Source organism: Lytechinus variegatus, chromosome 2 (genome assembly GCF_018143015.1).
Source record: "Lytechinus variegatus isolate NC3 chromosome 2, Lvar_3.0, whole genome shotgun sequence".
In the NCBI taxonomy this organism is placed as follows: Eukaryota; Metazoa; Echinodermata; class Echinoidea; order Temnopleuroida; family Toxopneustidae; genus Lytechinus; species Lytechinus variegatus.
In genome coordinates this window covers 36,002,187-36,021,622 of record NC_054741.1, presented here as the reverse complement: position 1 = coordinate 36,021,622, position 19,436 = coordinate 36,002,187, and positions in this window count along the sequence as shown.

Below are 19,436 nucleotides of genomic sequence, written 5' to 3'. Positions count from 1 at the left end.
GCCTAAAGAGTCAAAATAATTGTTTACAAAGTGTGACTTTACTGTTGGATTTTCCTCTTTTTATTCAAAAACTTTTAGTTGGGTAGATCTGATGACTAACATGTGTTTCTTAATTAACGGCCATCAATAACATTTTTGATGGAGGCGGTGCTAAGGAATTTTCTTAGTGGTGGCGCCAGGGAATTATGAATCGGGGAGGGGGGGGGGGGGGGGTAAACGACCAATAACTTTTTTGACACTCACTTCTCTCTTCCTTTTCTTTTCTTTCTCTTTTGCTCCTCTATATGATTGCGCCTTTTTGTTTCGCTCAAAAGTAAATGTTTCCATTTCTTTGGTTGTTGTATCATGCATGAGTATTTACGATATTCATTTTGAATTCAGTCGAAGAGACACCACATTAAAAGTTCATGAATATTTGGTTCAAAGGCCTTTCCACTGAAGATTTGTTTTGGCAAAGTTGATTGTGTCATGAGTCATTGTTCCTCTACACAAATATCATGCGTCAGTGCAGTCCTCGCTGCGTCAAAGACGCAATCTGTACGGATGTTTTAAGAACTCAGCGGGAATAGTTTCGACGCAGCATTGACTGCTCCTGTGTGCAAAATAAACTTAGTGAGAACACTGCCATCTCAACCTGAACGTCGCAAAGAGGACGTAGTACGTGTGTGACGTTTTCATTTTTTTTTTTTGGGGGGGGACAACGAAGTTGGCACAACGTCGTACGGATGCGTTTCTAAATTTCAACGACGTAATGGGAACTCCCTCCCATGAAAAGTGGGCACTCACCTTTTCACTTAGAAAATAGCACAACGGAAAAGTTCATTGTCTGAGATTCAATGAAAACTCGGTGTGTATGTAAATCAGAGCAGAATTGGCACGTTTCCATTTTATTTCCACGTGTATGTATACGTCAGTGGTATATGAATCGATAAAAGATTATTCGCGTCTATTGTTTCACCGAACCCGAACCATCCCCAAAATTGAGAATACTAAACGAAGCAACTTCGTCTCCGGGAGTGTTAAAGTTAGATCAACAGGGGGGGGGGGGGTGTTCTATCTTGCGTTCCTCTGATACGTTGATGGAGGACTTTCCTCTTTCTTGTCACCTTACCTTCATTAATGAAAAAAGTAATAGTAATTTACGGATTAATTTATCACTCATATTTTATTTGTTTAATTATTAAGTATTTTTTTTTAAACCCACCATGGGCATTTATTATATACATAACTGAACATTCAAAATCACATCACATGTTTACATATTTCTTTTTCAAACAAATATTCCAAATTATATCCTCGACAATCTTTTCCTGTTTTATTTCTTATAAGTATATATTTATGAATGCATCAAGAGGAAATTGTAAGAAATTAGTCTAGTCCGGTTTCTTTGTGAGCTTTAATTATTTATGTATATCTTCCCACTTTAACGTATTTATTTGAGATTTTCTCCATATCGTAATTCTCTCCTTTTTTTTCAAAATGAATAATTGTATATCCATTTCTTTCGGGAGAAATGGAGAGGAAGAAAGAGATAGATATAAGCAGATAGAGAGAGGGAGAGAGAGGGGGTGGGGGAGGGGGGGGGGGGGGGTAGAAAGAGTAATTAAGTTTCTAGGTTGTGGCGTGATTAAGGTGTGCCTGTTGTTAAGTGAAAATAGATACTATTGAGATCGGCTTGCATCATCGATTTCCTATCCCCGACCACGAACTCGCATAATAAGTCATTGCATGGCCGTACATGGCGGACAAATTGTAGCGGTCATTCACCTTTACATTTATGCGCTCATCTATCCTCGGAGGTGGTTTAGTTGTGAGTGTGCCTACTGTTTCTAAAGGCTCGTTAAGATTTTGAAGGAAAACTAAAGCCGAGGAACTTTCTGTAAGTGAGATGACGAATTGAAAACAATGGAGAGTAATGAAGAGAGACAGAGTAGTGACGAGACAGACTAAAGGTGGTCGATCGAGCGAGAGAAATGTTGAATTTTATTTTAGTAAGAAATGAGTGCGTGAGATAATGCAATATGATATAAGAGACAGACCAAGGAGGAGTTATCGATCACGTAAAAAAGAATTTGGAGATTCGATGAGATGGATGGTGAAAAAGAAGAATTCGGAATATAAATAGTGAAGTATGTGGGCATATATCGAAGATATGTATCTAATGATGTTCCTAGAAAGAGAAACCATAGCTTGCAATAAAGCAACGAAATATTCTTAAAAAATAAAGATAAAACTAACGAAATATCGAAAAGTGAGATAAGTAAAATGCGAAGATAGAGATAGAGAGGGGGGGGGGGGGGGGGAGGTTTGTCAACATTAAACAATGTGAATGCTGTTGATTAAACTGGGCAGAAATACACAAAAAATGATCAATAAAATGGTACAATAGAGAAAAGTAAAGACATTTAAATACATTTTTCATGGTATACATGTATGTAATGAGATCTTCAAAGTACTTTGAGCAAGACGTCTACGATGCTATTATGTTACATCCAGGGTGACCAGATTTGAACAGTGGAAATACTGAGATCTGATCAGTAATTGTGCAATGAGCCAAGCATTATCAGAGGACTTAACAAGGCGTAAAGGGTATTCACATTCAAATTTATATTTTATAAAAAAAAGTTCGAGCAAAGCAAAGCGAGCGAGCAAAAAAAAATTGTGATAGATTTTGACATACTATTAACAAAAATGGTATCCTATATCACCCTTTCCGATATTACTACTGTGTATATTAAGAGGAAAAAAATGCATGAATGTTTTTACATAAATGTAGTCGATTTCGTGAAAGATACGGGACTAAACGGCGTCACCATGGTTACGGGAAGGTACTTACTGGACGCGGGACAAATTGCTGGAGTACGGGACCGTCCCTTGAAATCTGGGACGTAATAAGCTCCATGATGACATACACTGTTAAAAAAACCGTGATTTTACAGAGAAATAAAAGAAGATTTTGCAGAAAGAAATTACAGAATCATTCTGTAAATTCATAAAACATGATTTTTTTCTGCAATTTAACAGAACAGGTCTGTTTAAAAAGGTGAAAAGACTGTTTTATTCAAGGAAATTTGTAAGATGCCATACACCAAATACCAATTTCCTGTAAGATTACGCAATCTGTTAAGATTACAGGTGTTCTCGAGACTCTGCTGCAGGAACTTCTTTTATTTTAAGGATAAATTTTATAACAGTGTACAGTTTGCAGTGGTGAATTCATGGTATAGTATGCTTAAAAAAGTCAAATGGAAGCAGAAAACTAATAAAATTTCACCCTTTCGTTTTTCGTCCCGAAGGAGGAGTCACGTCTTGATTACTCGGTGTCTTTTTCTTTCTCCTTTGCTGCCCTACCCTCATCGCGGTCCATTCTCCGCCGAGAGTAACCCCATCCTTACCCTTGGACAGTTCCGCTCTCTTGATTGCTAATCCTTCCTGTATTCAATAAACTTCAAAGTGCAATAGTTTTTACCATTAACCTTTCTTACTTTGACTGGTACACTGGAAGTCATTAGCCAGAATTGATGAAACAGAAGGGGTTTATTACCCTAGAGAAAAGCGTCATGTAAAGAAAGATGACTCTGATTAGATTAAAAAAAGAAAAAAAAAACAGATGGATGCATGGCAAGATATGCTCCTGTCACTCAGCAAATTCAACTCCAACATGTCCAAACTGACCAATGACATGCTGCTTGAAATAGCAATCATGATAATATTATAATGAAAAAAAATATTGTACTATAATCTTGAGTTGATGATAAGATATTAATTAATAATGAAATAAAATCGAATTTCAGGTAATATTGCAATGAACACCTATATTCATAATGACCGTCTTGATGACTGTGTTTCTTTAATAACGATAAACGAGGAGCCCCGCGAGGAGCTTGTTCTCATTATTTTACAAATTCATCCATGTGAAAATGATTTATACTCTATCAATCGTTTCAATTTTACGTATAAAATGTATGCTTGTTCGATGGACCATGCATGCAGGGAAGCGTTTCACGAAATGCTTGGTCATTTTCACTGACTAATTTTCTTTCAACCAATCAGATGCAAGGATTTCCCGTAGCTTGTAACATGAGTGAAAATCACACAAAAAGATCTCTTCATGAAATGCTCCCCTCCCTCTCAGACAAACGGGAATGATTGCCATGGAGATGCTCGGCTCGCTTTGTGATACAGAAAATCTTGTTTGATTCAAAACTCTGGGACATTGCCATTTTCCTATTAGAGCACTTCACTTAGATTTGTGAAATTATAATTCCCCTTGAAGTACATTTGGAAGACACCAAATTGCGAGAACAAAAAAGGCAGACAGAATGACAAAAGCATCGAACAAAAATCGGATGTGATTCGACTTAGAGGGCATTCACCGTGGAATAGATCGATAGATGTTCTGATCGGCGTGAAGTGCATTATTGTTTATTATACACCGGTATTGTTTCGTAAGGACGTCTTCGGAGAAAAAGGGCCCATATTATGATCAAGGAAATATATCACGAAGTTCAGTGAACTTATTTGGTTATTCAAGTGAAAGTTACACGTACTATCATGATGAGTTGTGTCCCCAGAGCATCTCTCTTGTTTTAAATGCAGGGATGGGGGCTGGATGGCACGCGGAGGGGGGGGGGATGGGGGGAGGCGGCGTGTCGTGTAAAGAGTGGAATTAAATTTCTGAATTATAGGATAAACATGATAACGTCAATGTTCCTTAATTTTATAGTGCATCGTGTGAAAATCGGATAAACAATGATAAATTTTCGCTGCATAAATAAGGAAATTATCGCGGTTCTCATGGTACAGGCCAGGCAAAATGTCTTATACTTTATTTTAATTGTAATGTAACTGATAAGGAAACAAATACGCATAACGATTTCTCTCTTGCATATATTACGCAATATCGTGAATAATTATGTTTAAACAACATTGGAAATTCGTAGAGAGATTTCGATTGTCTGCGACTGCAACGTATTCCTAGTTCACCGGAAGTGGTGACACCGCTCGTTCAGTATCACGTTCGTACATTGATGAAAACAGTGTTTCGATTTAAGTCGACGTACCCGTACCACGCCACAGCATATACCAGCGTGATAGCGAGCGGGGCGTGGGCCGATGCTTGGCCGGAGAATCAGGCGTAGCATCACGCTACGAACCAGTGGGGCGACTGTGGGTGCAACATTTGCACTCTTGCGCAAAAAGCCGAAAAAAACACGGTTGTTTGGAAATAAAACATCAATTACCTATCGGATATGTAGTGTCTGAAAACAGGACACACTAAATATAATGCAAAAGCTGCTAACAAGCAGTAATTTGCAGTTTACCAGCCCTGCTGAATCAACGAAACTCGAGTGTTGATGCGGCTTCATTCATTTTTGCTAAGCTGGGATGACGTCATGATGTACGAACTAGCGCTCGTTCGAGCACTAAGACACCGAACGTCAAACCCTCAAATACGAGTCACAGATTTGGTCAGTCAACGAGAAGGCTCGTCACAGATTACTTCGCGCATGCGCAGTGCTCCCAAAATTCCTTAATCTCGTACGTCCACATGGCACGTCACAGAAAACGAAAGGTCTCAAATGATCAGTGAGACGAAGCCCAGAAAAAAAATCTTAAAATAAAATACATATGAAACACTTATCATCTTCAAACGTACTGCTTTTATGCAGTTTATATACATGATATAGTTCCAAGCAGTTTTAGAGAAAAATATTTTCACTGAAACATTTACCGTTTCTTCTAACTTATTCTTTTCCACACTTTAAATTTCGAGGATTTGAAATAAATCCAGGTCGGTTGTGATTATAAACCACTCGAACTCTGGATTCAACTCGAAACTGTTTTGGATTCATTTTAAATCCAATGAATTAAGAGTATATTCTCTATCCAGTTTCGTTTTTTGTTATCAGTTAATCAATTAAAATTTTGAATGATCCTGGTCGCTTTTTTAAGCTGGAAAATATTAGATCATGATGCCCCATATAACGGAAATGTTTGGCGTAAGACAAAAATGGGCCCAAATTGTATCTTTTCATGTCTTATTCATGTTTTTATTCAGGGGAGGGGGTAAATTTATTTTCACACTCTGACTCTGAGTAGATGTTTAAATGATCATTCGACTATGTTTTTATTTTTACAATTTTAAATATTTATGAAATTATGCAATTTCATATCAATATGGTTGCCCTGTCTGTTTTTAAGGGAGGAAATGAATTTACATATTGGAATGTTACCCTAATTTTGGTTTAAAATCTGTAATATGAATTTTGTATAGTAGTTGTTTATATTTACTTTTACGATACTCTGTTGTTGTAGGATATATATTTTTTTTACTTGTTTTGTTGGAAATCAGAATAAATAGCAACTGAAATTGAGCTGATATTAACATATACGGTATATTACGCTGTACTTTCACTTTAGGCATGCACGATTTTGGCTACATAAAAGGGAAAAGCAAAGTTGATAAGTTCGTGTAAAAAAATGCAATTGTCTGTTTGCCCTTTCGATGCTTTATTTAGAAGCGAGAAAGACTTTTCAAATAGATTAAGTTCATATAAACAGCCACGATTGTCTGTTCTCTTGCAATGGTAATTCTAAATTTAGAACTTATGGACATGTTAGAAGAGAAAGGTTTAATGCAAATAATATGAATGGGATGTGTACACTCTTAATGCTATATTTAGAAGTGAAAATAAAGACTTTAAGTTCATCGACCGTATCCCTTTTGTTTCTTAGGACGGCGAAGTGTACATAAAACGTTGATTCAACGACGATCGCTTTTGAAAGTCGTTGGATTCGCACCTGCCTGCCTCACCTGGTAATTCACACCTGCATCGCATTCCACAACTGCGCACACCTGCAGATTTCATTCAACGACACTCACGATATCACCTCGTATTAGTCTCCCCCTCTCCCTCTCCCTCTCTCCCCCCCCCTCTCCCCCCTTTTCTCTTTCTTCCCCTTACTGTTTCATCGCTTTCCTTCTTTTGTCGCCCACTCTCTATACTCCAAGTCCGATTCTCTCATTTACTTGCCTAATTCATTCCTTCCTTTAAATAGCTTTAAACAGATTAAACAGTTCTCCATATTCAATATAGCTCTTTTCTCTTTTGCATTACGAGAGTATATCATTTTCTTTTATTTTGTGTCGTCTGGACCCGGATTGCATATAATGTTATCGCAATCATGTACTTGCCCAGAAAAAGCATGTACTCTCTAAATGCAAAACAGCTAAAAAATGGCTAAATAGTCCCTGATCACTCTCCTCTCGGCGTCATTCCTTTGGAGTGAACTGTACATCCTAAATGGAGTGAGCTATCCACCTTCGATATTTTTACTCTAAAAGTTGTAAAATCCACTCTCAAAAGATGCGAATCTCACTCCAAAGGGCTGGCCCTCGTCTCACTATACACTCTAAAAACAAATCAGTAAAAAAGACTAGTTATTAGGGTCAGCTGGGTCCAACTGTTATTCTAGTCATATTTGACTATTTTCTGGTCGTATTTTACTAGAACAGAGTTGTTTCTGACTAGAATTTTATGTCAGAAATGTGACTATCAGTAATTGCCATATCAGTTGCACCAAACTGACTACTGTTCTAGTCAGTTTGACTGATTTGTTTTAAGAGTGTAAAGAAGAGTGTGATAAGCGACCAGATTAGCTCCTTTGCGTTTAGAGAGTTGCAAGATAAAGAAATATCAATCATTTTTAAAAATTATCTTTTCATATCAAATCAAACTTATTTCGAATACATGAATACACAGTAGTCGACAATGACTAGAAAACTAGATATTGTGAAGCAGCATTATATCCCTTTCACCCATTTCCCCTTCAACCATCACCCCTATATATCCCCCTCACCGGCTCTCTTCTGCTCTTACTTTATCTCTCTTGATGCTTGTTCATCGTCTCTATATTATATGCCTCAGAATGATTGGCACAATTTAACAGCCAATCAGAGGCGGAGGTGCTATGGGCGACATTTTGACAGATGTACCTTTAGAAGAACGTGAATTCGGGCGTGTGATTGATGTTGATTTTTACATCCAAAAAGATCATTTTTCTCCTCTTTTCTTTTGTTACTCTTTTTGCGCTGGACTAGTTTCCGTGTGAAAATGGATGAGGAATGGAGAGAGACGTTGCGATGCCATGACTCACCGGGGTTGATTATGTGTTATTATCATAATTGCATCTGGCAAAGATTTTTTTCTCGGCGCGGCGAGAGTTTTAATTACATTTAATTTCAACTTTTCAAGACCTTTCATAGTTCAATTAGCTTTGAATATCAAATAAACAGGGAACTGTTTTCATTGCACATTGTTGTATCTGAATTTTGTTCTAAAACATTCTCAGAAACCATTAGTGACCTATATTTAGCGTCGCTCATGAGCGTATCATAAGTTCATGTTTATTGTGTAACCAGTATGCATCATTCTAAAACATTCTATGAAAATAATAACGAGCTACTTAGCTCCTCTCGTAAATGTAATTATAATGAGTTTCGATGGGATGTTTATTTATAGGCGTCACGTACTGGGGTCGAAACTTACTTATCCAACATTTTGAATCGTTTGGAGATCATAGGTTACTGACGGATATCAAAATTTTAAAAGTTTGACTCCCTCTGTTTTACTCTATTACTACATTCAGTAAACGTGCACGTCCTAAAGCTGCAGTGGCATGCATCGGGGGTATGAAATAATATATTTTTAGGGATTTGTTTGCGATTTTAGATTAAAAAATTACTTTGTCGGGATACCGCTAATTGCTTACTTTTTTTGTGGTATAAGACCACTTTAAGCATGGAGCGTATCTATTAATTTAATGTCTTGGTATAATTTTTTTTTATAGTTTCCCCAAATGCATTCACTAGATTTGGAAGAAATGTGTTCATATGCCATATCTTGTGAAGCAAAATTTAAGACATTACCGAAAGAGGGCGCTAAATACCCAAAAGAAGAGAGAAAAGGAAAAAAGGAAAAAAAAAAAGGAATTTTCACCAAAAATTCACAGATAAAAGCAAAACTATATACTATTTTTATCTATATTGGACTATTCTGTTAAAGATGGAAATATTGCATGATACTCCAGTATAACTCACATATCTAAAAAAAAATATAAAAAAAAAATGCGTGTAAAACTGAGGAGAAAATTTCCCCAAACCCATCATAGACAGCTGTCTCTGATATTCATGTAATTAAAAAAACTACTGAAGAATTAGATATCATTATTTTCTTATCAGAATTATCATCGTCATTGTTCAGTATTATTATCATCATCATCACCATCGTCATCTTTGGTGTCGTCATTGTCCTCGTCATCCTCGTTTCCATCCTGTTTTGGTTAAATTATGGACTTTTCAAAATGCTACTTTCCTTTGCTACGTAGAATATTTACGTATTGATTGCAGCCCGTCTTCCCCTATCGCCCCTCCTTAATGGAGAGGCTGCTGGTGTGTATATAAATTTTATTGTTAACCCTTTTCTACACGTCGCTTTGCTAGTATCTAATTAATATATATATATATATATATATATATATATACTTGTATATATAATATATAGGCCTAATTATATCTTGTCTGTCACCTTTTCCACTGGATTTTTAATGCTTTTGAATTGCTATATTTGTCATTTTATAAATCGTATCAAATGGAAGGTCGATATATAGGTATCCCTTTAAAGTTCTATTTGATGTGGATATTTTTTAATATTCATCATGTTTTTTTTTATCTCGCGGAGCCTATGTTTTGCAAAGACCTACTCGGAGATGGCGCTATTTAAACTTCACACATTTTCACTTTGAGGATCAGTGTTCTACTAAAAAAATATAGCAAAAAAAAGGCATTTAAAGCGTAGTTACGCTAACCCGAATCACAACATTCTACAAAATGTGTGCAAAAATGAACAAAATCTGTATGTGAACGAGGTGGATTGATTGATGATTTGTTCTGGAATTGTATGCGATGGACAAATCAAAATATATCGCGTGTGTATATTTCCCCATGCATGCAAGATATGGATTTTTGCTCCGTTAACTTACACAAAATACTACTACTACTACTACTACTACTACTACTACTACTACTACTACTACTACTACTACTACTACTACTACTACTACTACTACTACTACTGCTACTACTACTACTTCTACTACTACTAGACATTTATATAGCGCCATCTATCTAGAAATATTCTATTCCGAGGCGCGTTGTTATTATTGTTATTATTCCGGTCTTTGCTCGAGCTGCCTGTCAGTGCTCATGCATTCAAGGAAATAATCCTGCCGGGTACCCCTCACCTGTGTTGAGTGCAGCACAATGTGGATAAATTTCTTGCTGAAGGAAATTACGCCATGGCTAGGATTCGAACCGAGTACCCTATGTTTCAAAGCCCGAAGACTAATCCACTGGGCCACAACGCTTCACAAACTACCAGTCTATTATCCGCCATGGGATATTTAATAAGGAACTTTGCTCCTCCAACAATTTAAGTTTGTGATCTAGTTTGATATAAACAAATAAAAAATAATCTTTATTGTTGAATAGGATAGCAAAACATGCAACAATATTACACGCCCTCTCTCGTTCAGCTTTTTTTGCCAAACAGGAAACGGCCGATAAAAGCTCCTTTAGGGCACACATGAGTAATACAGACCCCCATTCACTCACGTGTTATATCATAGCTCATCAAAAAATCATTAAAAATCAATCCCTCGATAGATTTTGCTTTAATTCACTGACATTAGTCACAATTAACAGTGCATTAAGACTTGATATGTTAATCAGGTACTTGCCCAGCTCAATCAAAAGTTAAATGGCCTGAAATAAGACTAACCATAATTTCGGCCAGTTCATCGCCAGAAAAACCAGAACTGCATTGTGGGTAATAATGATTAAAATGAAATACAAAAATGCAGTCTAGCCTTCTCAAACGCCTTGATTATGAAAGAGTATGAACATAGCATTATGTCTATCGTTTTTCTTTTGATATACAAACATTTGATCTATTTTTAATGAATTATTTTAATCAACAAAGTCATGTGATCTTTACTTACGCCTGTCCGGCATGCATTGCGCGCAGATGAATTACACTCGTGTGCCCTATACTGTGGGTCAAATGACGAAAAGTTGAAAATTTTGGTCTCAAAAGAAAGAGTGAGTTCTCCTGAAGAGATTGATACCTTGCATTCAATACCTAATCTGACTAAACGCGTAAAAGAAAAGAAAACGTCTCATTAGACACCCCTCAATTTAATGTAAAAATGCAGTGTTCCATTCATATATTTTGTGCGCTTCCTATGGTATTGCAGCTACAAGTTCTACTTGCTTGATGTCCATCAATTGGCTAAATATGTATTGTGTGGATTTACAACTTCTTGTTTACATGTTTAATTTCGTTCGAGGTGATTTATTACCTATGTATTCGCATAAGAATAAACAAAGTAAATAAAAGAAAATTGATAACAAACAAAGATTGTAAGCATTTCTTTTGCTCATTCGCCACTCTTCCCTATTATAACCGTTAATTTGGAGGAAGAGGGGGGGGGGGGGTGTTAAAGGCATCAACCCCGCCCTGCTTTCAAGCCAGGAGGATGGGGGTATGTACCCCGACTCAGCACCCCCCCCTCCTCTCCAGTAGCTTTCAACGAAGTGAATAGTATTCAAGTGCGCAATCTATGATGTATCTGACTGAGACAAGTTTATGTATTTTAATGTTTTGTTCATCTTTCTTTCTCTGCGTGCTCTAAATATTGAAAATAGGAATCCTGATGATAATTAGAAGTTATTCATCATTTTGAAGTTCCTACTAGTACTTGTTTCATTTCACACTCTCAAACCAACCAGATCTCCTATTGGGAGTAGAAACTCGCATTTCTGCATGATAAATGATAAGCATTGAATATACATTTGAAAGCGTCATTCCAGCATAGTAAGCGATAAATGCACTAAATGCCGAGTAATATACTTATCATCTGTTGTTAAACATAACCTATATCACTTTACATAAAACTGTTTGAAGCATTCTCACCACCGATTTCTAGCAGACGACGCCCAGCCATAGCAACGACAGTGTAGAAGTGTAGTCGCGATATAGGGCACACATGAGTAATACAGACCCCCATTCACTCACGTGTTATATCATAGCTCATCAAAAAATCATTAAAAATCAATCCCTCGATAGATTTTGCTTTAATTCACTGACATTAGTCACAATTAACAGTGCATTAAGACTTGATATGTTAATCAGGTACTTGCCCAGCTCAATCAAAAGTTAAATGGCCTGAAATAAGACTAACCATAATTTCGGCCAGTTCATCGCCAGAAAAACCAGAACTGCATTGTGGGTAATAATGATTAAAATGAAATACAAAAATGCAGTCTAGCCTTCCCAAACGCCTTGATTATAAAAGAGTATGAACATAGCATTATGTCTATCGTTTTTCTTTTGATATACAAACATTTGATCTATTTTTAATGAATTATTTTAATCAACAAAGTCATGTGATCTTTACTTACGCCTGTCCGGCATGCATTGCGCGCAGATGAATTACACTCGTGTGCCCTTTAGAACCAATTCGAGGACCATTTATATAAATTTAGCTTGTGTATCAACAGTACCATACCAAGCTTTACGGGGTAATGTAACACTAAACATGGAAGGAGTTAAAATTCTTATTTAAAGAAAGTTTAAAATAAAGCAAAACTATAATAAGAATAAAGAGAAAATAAGTGAAGAGAGGTGGAAATTATAGAAATGTATGATAAAAACATGAACGTTTTTAACACCAAATAGCTTTGTTCTTTCCAGGAACAACCATGTATCACACGCGTTGGTCACAATTATGTATTTTTACATCGAATTTTTATTTGGCGAAGATAAAATCTTCGCCAAATTTAGAATTATTTTACTTATAAACTAACCATTTTGGTTAGCTTGTATGCCCTTTTCCACGAACAATATGATCATTTTGCACTCGCGTTATTTATTTTGTCTGTTATATATCTTTATGCATTAATATTTTACTATTCGGCGAAGATATGTAATTTTGTAGTATCTACTAATATAATAGGTGCATGGGTGACTAATCAATATTAATATATACAATCATCACAGTGGACTTTCCTTTGCCGACGACGTCCTACTTAACGAAAAGCGACTGGCGCGTATAATCTTGATGTTTATGTTGTGGATACAAGTTCACATCATCAGTGCAAATTTTGATGAAAATAACAGAATTTCATTATTTTTGTGAATATTTTGCATTTCGCTCCTTTTGGAACGAGACATCGAAAAGTTTATATTTGATAGCGTGATTTTTTTACAAGTGGAATGTGCGTATGATTAGGTTGAATTAGATGTGATTCAGCGTTTCGATCCACGAGTGAATTATGGATACCTCGGTGACAAAAATATTATTATTTTCGAGGGGGGGGGGGAGAGGAGGAGGGCTACGCCAACCACAATACAAAAGCTTCATGTGTGACATTGTAAATCCCAAAGCCAAGATAAACATGCAGAGAAGCGAAGCATTTCACTTATTAGTTTATGATTGGATAATTTGAAAAATATGACCCCATGGGACGATTTGACAAATGACATCAGCTTGAAGCTTATTGGATTTTGGAACAGTAACAGTCTTTTCGCTTTGTTTTTCGTTTTCGAAACAGACACTTGCTTGACAGGTGTGTAGCTCTATGTGTGTACGGGTGGTATGCAGAATTGATGTATGGTTGCAGAGTGGTTTCTCTAAACATGGAGCTCTGTTAATAGCTCTATGCTCTAAATATACGTGTATTTGTTTATGACTACCATTTTTTTTTTCTTATGAATACATAGATTTATTAAAGGCGTGTTTGGGAGTGTATCTAAACTAAATTCAAGAAATTTGATATTCTCCCCTCCCCTTTTCACACACACTGTCTACCTCTATCTATCTATCTATCTTTATACATACACACAACCATTCTGGTTCAGCATGTTGTGCATGCTAAATAAGATAGCCCCCCCCCAAAAAAATCTCCTGGTGTTTGTGTGGAGTGAATGCACTGTTAAAAATACTAGCGATTTTACAAAGAAAAATCGTAAATTTACTGCAGGATGTTTACCTATTAAAAGCAGACGACACAGTGATTTAACAAACCAAACGTATTTGTGCAGTGATATGTAACGTAGAATTACAAGTTGAATGTGAAACAAAGTAAAATATGATAATCCATGTAAAAATACCAAACGATCTCTCATGTTTTTACGTTGATTGCAGTGCATCTATCATGTCTATCGTATAAATGGTGTTCGTATTTGTAAATAAACGATGAAAATTGAGTGACGGAAGTTCAAAACATTTCTCGATTTCGAAAGGAAGGAATATTACATCTTCCATTTGACCATCTCTATCTCAATGTAGTCGGCAGGCACAGACCCTGATTGAAACTTTAATCAACAAGTGGGTCTCCACGCAAAAACTAGCACGTACAAAACTTGTTGTTGGTACAAAAGGCATTAATAGGCTGCACATTCAGACCTTTTAACTCCAGTGTAGGGTTTGCACAGCAGCAGACTAATCTCGCTGTATGTGCTCACAAACACTTACTTTCTCTAAAAAAGTGATGACTATCAAAGCTCCCGCTCTTCGCGCGGTAGCGGAAAGAATATCTGCCTCTCTCGGCATTCCAATACGCAACATCAGGCAGAAGTTGGCGAAGGTAAAATTAGAAATCTTCCCTTGAATACTGAGATAGAAGTTCGAAACTTTCCTGCACCAGACCTCACTGAAGGAAAATTCTCTGGTTTAAGTTTTCACTGTGGGACTCAAAAGTTTTGCATTCCGTGTAAGCAACAATATTCTTTATTCAACAAATATATATAATTTTACTGATGTACATAAAGGTTTGTTTTAACTCATTGAGTGAAGCAAACATATCCGCTCAGTTCATTCACCTTTCATTTCAAGGGTTGGTGTGACCCTTTTAGGCGGGGTAGGGGGATGTCGGGGTGGGGTGGAGAAATGAGGTGACTGGCATCCATGCCCATTTCTGTGAGAAAATATAGTCAGCCAATGGTATTGATGACAGAAGAAGCTAGTAATACAATAACAGGCTAATCAAACAACGATTTCATTTCTGTCATCGTTTTGTAATAGCTACCATACATTGAACGAGTTTGGGCAAGCGCACTCCGCTATCATCATGAGCACGGAGGCATAAACACATGGGTATAAATACTAGTATGGATGATGGTTCTCGTTTCACAATGGGTTGCGATCGATCAAATCAATCTATGGAAACCATCCAGCAATGTCATAATTACACTGCAAAAACTCCGGTGTTGATTTAACACCAGCCCGGAATCTATATATGTCCACGCCAGAGAAGTATTAAACAACACCGGTTTTGGTGTTAGTCTAACGCCAGATAGGTGTTTATACAACACCAATTAGTATTAAAACAGCACCATTTTGATCCCAAACTGGTATTGTTTCAATACTTTTCCGGTGTGGACATAATGTAGATTCAAGGCTGGTGTTAAATCAACACCGGAGTTTTTTCATATGCATGTAACTTCACTTTGGAAACGAGAGCACACTGATTTGCCAGATACAGTGAGGTGTGTACGACTATACATGATATGAAGAAAACACTTTAAACGGATGTACATGCATGCTAGATGATGGCGTTGCTGGCTTTCCGTAGTTGCGATTGATCGGATCAAGCGCTACTCTTTGTAAGACGGGGTCATTGTGTAAAGAATAGTACCCGCCCCATCCCACACGAATTTAAATATAGAGTCGAATGTACCCATTTTTTCGGGCAGGTTGTAATTCTCTTATAGAATACAGAAAATTTGACAAAATTGCAATTGACATTTCACTCACTTAACAAAAGTATGATAAAGCAAATAACAAACAAGATTATATCAGTGCATTTTTGATTCACCTGCGAAGCAAAGTGATAGGCGCCGCTTTTCCGACGGCGGCGGCGGCGGCGTCAACATCAAATCTTAACCTGAGGTTAAGTTTTTGAAATGACGTCATAACTTAGAAAGTATATGAACCTAGTTAATAAAACTTGGCCATAAGGTTAATCAAGTATTACTGAACATCCTATTAGAGTTTCATGTCACATGACCAAGGTCAAAGGTCATTTACGGTCAATGAACTTAGACCATGTTGGAGGAATCAACATCGAAATCTTAACCTGAGGTTAAGATTTTGAAATGTCATCATAACTTAGAAAATATATGGACCTAGTTCATGAAACTTGGACATAAGGTTGATCAAGTATCACTGAACATCCTGCATGAGTTTCACGTCACATGACCAAGGTCAAAGGTCATTTAGGGTCAATGAACTTTGGCCGAATTGGGGATATCTGTTGAATTCCCATCATAACTTTGAAAGTTTATGGATCTGATTCATGAAACTTGGACATAATAGTAATCAAGCATCACTGAAAATTTTGTGCAAGTTTCAGGTCTCATGATTAAGGTCAAAGGTCATTTAGGGTCAATGAACTTTGGCCGAATCGGGGGTATCTGTTGAATTCCATCATAACTTTGAAAGTTTATTGGTCTAGTTCATTAAACTTGGACATTAGAGTAATCAAGTATCACTGAACATCCTGTGCGCGTTTCAGGTCACATGACCAAGGTCAAAGGTCAATGAACTTTGGCCGAATTGGGTGTATCTGTTGAATTACCATCATAACTTTGAAAGTTTATGGATCTGATTCATGAAACTTGTACATAAGAGTAATCAAGTATCACTGAACATCCTGTTCGAGTTTCAGGTCACATGATCAAGGTCAAAGGTCATGTAAGGTCAATGAACTTTGGCCATGTTGGGGTTTTTTGTTGAATAATCATCATATCTCTGTAAGTTCATTGGTCTAGTTCATAAAAAGTGGACATAAGAGTAACCATGTATCACTGAACATCTTGTGCGAGTTAGAGTAGTATTCAAAGTCAGCACTGCTGCTATATTGAACCGCGTGATGCAGGTGAGACGGCCAGAGGCATTCCACTTGTTCATTCTTATATTTTGTGAAATCCGACTTGAATTCCCAAGTTTCAAGACTTCTATCCGCTTCGTATACTTGTTAAAGGATACCATAGTCATAAACTAACGTATATAGGCCTAGATCTATGTGCTTTTCTTTGTTGTAATATACAAAATAAAAAAATATTCGGTAGTCGGTATTCAGGCCTACATCGATTACTAATAAGATTGTTATATTTTCTTTATCTTTATCAATGGAAAATGATTCAAATTGTATAATACATACGTTTTTTTTTTAAGTTTTGTCCTTTTTAGGGAGAAAAGGGATCGGTATTAGTAACGTCTTGACGGAAATGTCCTATTAATTATATCAAGGTGCTATTATCATTCGTGAATCAAGAACAACTTTTCTGTTTTTAGTTTCCATAGCATCAATCTGCCAGATGTTTGATAAAATGTAATGCGATTAACAATTATGGAAAACAATGAGTAAAAATTGAATTTTAGTTTGATTCTTCGGATTTTAATCATTACTTACTTTATGATATTTTTTTTTCGTGGGGGGGGGGGGGGTTCAAGCCCCTTTAATTTCCTCCATTATGAGAAAGACAAATCGGACAAAAGATAATCAAGCTAACCATTTTAAAAATGTTTTTAATACTCTGCAGAGCTATATTTTTTCTTAAATCATGTCAAACAAGCTACAACGCGAGGAAGACCTGAGATGGTTTAAACCTTGTCATTCAGCGTCAGATGCTATTTTCAGAACAGTCTCGAATAAACTTCGACAAATACAGTTTCCCGACAGGTTGATGATGCGTGTATTTGCTAACACGTTTATAGTTTCGACGTAGTGGTTTGAGTAGTTCGGACAAACCTTTAAAAGACAAGCTGATATACATTACTTTACATATAAGGAAATTAATCTGCGAAAATGGAGCGAGAACAAGTGAATTCCAAGAGTGTGGTAAGTTACAGTTATTTTGAAATTCAACGAAAAACGGAGGTCTAATTGTCAATTGTTAATTCAGTTTTGAGTCTTTTTATGTCCCACTTATTATTATGTCTTTAATATATCATTATTTTGTTTAAATTGGATTCTCATTAGTGTACCAAAGAAATCAGTTCAGACTGAAAACAGGTTTTTGTTTTTATTATTATATCAATTTATTTCTTTTAGATAAAAATAACAATACTCTCTTAGGAGACTACCAACACGGAGATTAAAAAAAGGTATAAAAGCATTTAAGTGTATGATTGTCTTACACAGTAAAAAAAAAAACGCCATTCGGTTTTTATTACAACACTGTTTTACTATATGATTTCTTTATATCAAGCTTTCATTAAGTTGCCTCTTATCTTTTATAGGAAATCAGTCAGCCCATTCACTCTTTAAATGTTGGGCAACATACTGTCCACATAAATATTGGTTAAAAGTTTTATCCAACTCTTGGTAGTTTTCAACCAGTACTGTGTAGTTTTCACCCAAAGCACACCTTATTTGTTTAAAACTACCCAGAATCTGATAAATTGTTAACCAATTGTTGTGTGGACAGTCTGTTGTACAATATTTTTAAGAGTGTATATAAAGACATGTGCTATTATTTCATTACTTGTAATCTACGTGTAGTTTAGTTGTTGTTTTTTTGTTGAATAAGACAGTTTTTATAAGTAAAAAGCGAATAAGAGAGAGAGAGAGAGAGAGGGGGGGGGGTAGATGAGAAATATTTGCAGAGTTGCAAGGGACAAAATTCATTTCATCATTCAAGCATTAAAACGTGACTACCCCAGAAAAGAAAGTGTGCAGACCACCCATTGAAAAAGGTTTTGGCATATTCATGATTTATCCACATTTGTCTTTTTTTTAAACATAAAAACAAACATGTGATAGATAAAGCATAAATTATGGGATTGCTAATGGATAGCTTGCATGTGTTATATATATGGGTCTGTGAAATACAAGAAAAGTGACCTTGAATACAGAGGCATGGCGAACATGTTTTTTTCTCAGTCAAAGAAAAAGAAGGAAAAGAAAATATGGACAAACCAACATCAATGTTGAATCTGAACGCTCATCATGACAATGGTCATGATTGTTAGGATCTGGATGGCGATACCCCCCCCCATTCTTCCTCCTGAAGAAACAAAATCATCAAATTTGTATTTTCGTAAACTGACAATCTGCCTATGTTATTGTATGGACAATATTCATGATACATTTATGTATTGTGGGATATTTTAGTCGACGAAGCTACGGGGTTTCTTTTCTCATCTCTTCACACCCTCCCTATCAAAAACAAAGGAAATAAAAGATAAAGGAAGGTCAAAGCTTTCTCGCTTCGCACGAAAAGGAAATTTGCCTCATTTATGTGACCACCGCGTGTACGTGTACTATCGCTCACTGACTCTATATAAAGGATGACTGTCAAAGCTCC